The sequence below is a fragment of the Aethalodelphis obliquidens genome, unplaced genomic scaffold, assembly GCF_003676395.1.
Source record: "Aethalodelphis obliquidens isolate GAN/ISIS:26980383/991018 unplaced genomic scaffold, ASM367639v1 scaffold9, whole genome shotgun sequence".
In the NCBI taxonomy this organism is placed as follows: domain Eukaryota; kingdom Metazoa; phylum Chordata; class Mammalia; order Artiodactyla; family Delphinidae; genus Aethalodelphis; species Aethalodelphis obliquidens.
Genome location: NW_020837953.1, coordinates 10,495,185 through 10,498,896, shown reverse-complemented (window position 1 = coordinate 10,498,896; position 3,712 = coordinate 10,495,185). Strand labels below are relative to the sequence as shown.

The following is a 3,712-nucleotide window of genomic DNA, read 5'->3' as shown; positions in this document are numbered from 1 at the left end:
ACCCATTTCAATACCTGTCCCCTGCAATGCCTGTGTGAAAATTAGAAAAATGTACATCCTCTGGGCAGATACAGGCTCACACCAGGTTTCAGTGGCTTGGAGAGTAGAGTAGGATCTGAATATCAGCTGCCACTTGTTTCCTGCCTCTGGCACCTTTGTGACATGTACAGAATGTGTGACTCTATGTTCTGGCTTTGGCTAGTTATTGGTGTTCTATTGTTAAATGTAGAATAGAGCCTGTGGAAACAGACCAGAGAAGCTAGTTTCTGTCCCCTGCTCCCCACATCCTTTAATTATATTCTGTGACTTACTGTTCAAACAGTAAGCAAATCATTCTCCTTCTTTATTATCCTCTCTCTGAAAGCTCCAGGGACCGTTCCTTCCTACCTGGAATATAGAGCCCAATTTGTCAGGAATAAGTTTGGTAAGCATAATATTCTATCCATACTTTCATCTGCCTCAGGAAAATGACTTTTTAAAAAAGCTGTTTGTCTTCAGTGTACAGACTATTTTGAAACACTAATACCAGGAATAAAGAGAAAGAGGGGGAGAAAACATTGCCGACAATCTTGTCTCCTATCGTATAAACTATTTTCATTTCTCCACTTAACCTTGGTGACCATTGTCTCCAAGTTCCTAAATTCCAAACTCTGTCAATGTGTGTCATTTTTTATTGTTTTAATGGAAGAATACATTTCATTTTATTTTCTGCACTTTTTACTAAATAGTATGTCCCCCCAAAATTTCATGTTTCCTTCATGCATATACCCAACAAATATTTACTTAGTTCTTATAATTTGCCAGGTTCTATTTTAGATGACAAGGATTCAGTAATGAATATGCCAAAGCTCTTACCCTGAGGACTTAATGCCAGTGAGAGACACATACAACAAACAATGCAAATGTCAAGTGCTATAAAGTAAATTAAAGCAAGGCAATGGAACAGAAGTAATGTAGAGAGTGACCATTTTAGAAAATACCTCTTGGAGTAAATACACAATTACTTAATATTTCCCTATGATCAAACATTTAGATCATTGTTTTTGAGATTATCTACCAGTGAAATATATATATATAGAATATATATATAGAATATATATATTTATTTATTTATTTATATTCTTGGCTGCGTTGGGTCTTCATTGCTGCTCAGGCTTTCTCTAGCTGTGGTGAGCGGGGATTACTCTTTGTTGCAGTGCACGGGCTTCTCATTGCAGTGGCTTCTGTTGTAGAGCACCGGCTCTAGGTGCGCGGGCTTCAGTAGTTGTGGCATGAGGGCTCAGTAGTTGTGGCTCACGGGCTCTAGGAGTGCAGGCTCAGTAGTTGTGGCACATGGGCTTAGTTGCTCCGCGGCATGTGGGATCTTCCCGGGCCAGGGCTCGAACCCGTGTCCTCTGCATTGGGAGGTGGATTCTTACCCACTGCACCACCAGGGAAGCCCTATGTATTTATTTTTTATTTAAAATTTTCCTTTAGAATGAAACTCCAGAAGAGGACTACTGGCAGTTTTAGCTCCTGGTTTTACTGTAAAGATTGTAATCACCACAATTCATGCTTCAGAGGACAAAATGTTAGCAAGAGAGGATTCTGGGAAGATGGCAAAGTAGAAAGCACCAGGATGCTATCTCCCCACCTAGACAACAACTTCAGTAGCAGAATCTGCCTCATGTAACTGTTTGGAATTCCAGAGTCTATTGAAGGCTTGCTTACAACTTCCAGGGGAAGACTTGCTTCTGATCAACGAGGTGCAGACAAAGAGGCAGGCAGTTGTTGCTGCACATCCCACCCTGTTGCAAGCTCCTACCCATATAGCTAAATTCCCGGGGATTTAAAGGGCTGGCACCCCTATTTCCCCCCCCTCCTCATTTTTCTCTTTTCCTTCTGATGGAATTGAAGGGAGAAATAGAAGGCTCGATTCTGGGGTTCTTTTAGAGGTTTGAATTTTCTCAGAGAAAGACAGGACGGTCATGAGGAAAAAAGACAAACCGCAGCAACATCAAAGACCTTGAAAGGAACCTGAGGGTGTCAGAGGAGGGAAAACAGCAGCCACAAGCCCAAGCACTTGTGTCTTCTGCCTCTTGCCACCTACCTTGCCCACCCCACCAGCCCACTCTGCCTGGGACTTGAAATCTGTGGCTGAAGGACCATCACCACGTAGCTTCAAAAATAATTAACAACCCTCCCTTCACAAACACACCCAAATTCACTCATCCAACATTTACTTTTTTGAATCCACTCAGAACTTTTTTTCTACAACCCCCCTCCCTAAATGGAGTTGGTGGCGATGGGGGATGAATACTGAGCTGGCCTTAGTTTTTTTTAAAGAGAATTTTCGATCCAATGAGGCCCCCCAAATAATTGAGTTTTGGGTTCTGGTTGGTTGTTTTATTTTTTTCCCCCAAATTTTAACCCCCTCCACCCCAAGTCCGATAAAACCTTGATCATGGGTTCAGGTCCCATAGACCCCAAAGGGCCTCCTTAAGCTTAAGGAAGCTGGATAGCTTCCTTAACTGAGATGGGGAAGTCACAAGTGTGGATGGGATTTCGAAGATCTTCAGTATGATAAAGGAAGCACGAAAGACAGTAAGTCGATGTATTTACTTGAACACTCTCCTGCAGACCTGTTCAACTAGAAATATTGGTCAAGTTTACTGATGTTGGTAGTTACAAGTTTCTTAACAATTGGCTGACGTATTCAAAGACAACAAGCAACATTCTCCTCTAGCAGCAAATTCTGCTGACGCTGCAGCATCTACCACTCACTGTTGACCATCTCAAGCAGCACAGCACAGCCAAACTGGTGAAGCAACTGAGCAAGTCAAGTAAGGATGAAGAGCTCTGGAAATTGGCCTCAGTCCTTATCAGCGACTGAATGACTGTCATCCACTCCCAGAGCAGTACCCAGCCTGCTGAGAAAGATAAGAAGAAATGGAAAGAAGAGGGAAAGAGTTGAACCACCCCTCCTGAATGACCTTTGACTGAGGTGGAGGCTGAGACTCAGACTGAGGAGGCCCCAGAGGAGAAGAGGGAGAAGCCCAGGTCTCTCTGAACCGTGGTGCCCAGTCTCGTCACATTCCTTTCCACTAGGCTAGAGCTGGAGACCCCGTCTTCGGTGCCTGTAAAGAAGAATGCCAGTGCAGTGGTGGTTTCTGATAAGTACAACCTTAAACCCATCTCCCTCAAGTGTCAGAGTTCCACAGCTGCCCCAGGAGATGGTGCACCCCCCGCAGAGAAGAAATACAAGCCACTCAACACGACACCCAATGCCACCAAAGAGATCAAAGTGAAGATCATCCCACCATAGCCTATGGAGGGCCTGGGCTTTTTGGATGCACTAAATTCAGCACCTGTTCCAGGCAACAAAATTAAGAAGAAGAAGGTGCTGTCACCCACAGCTGCCAAGTCAAGCCCATTTGAATGGAAAACGAGCACAGAACCAAGCACAGCAAACCTTCTTCCCCAGAGCTAGCACCTCCTTCTGTGGCTACGGACACAGAACGTCCAGGAACCCCAGTCCCCACTGTTGAAGTCCCAGAACTCATGGATACCGCCTCTTTGGAACCAGGAGCTTGGGATGCAAAGCCAGTGGAGATCCTAGCCAGCTGACCCGGAAGGGCAGGAAGAGGAAAACTGTGACGTGACCTGAGGAGGGCAAACAGAGAGTATTTCTATTTTGAACTGAATGAAACTGAACGAGTAAATGTGAATAAGA

The 3,712-nt window shown here is 44.4% G+C and overlaps 1 pseudogene; it reads left to right on the top strand.

Moving 5' to 3' along the window:
• Positions 1-2,443: 2,443 nt before the first annotated feature.
• Positions 2,444-3,469, top strand: LOC113622457 (serine/threonine-protein phosphatase 1 regulatory subunit 10 pseudogene; annotated as a pseudogene).
• The last annotated feature ends 243 nt before the right edge of the window (positions 3,470-3,712 follow it).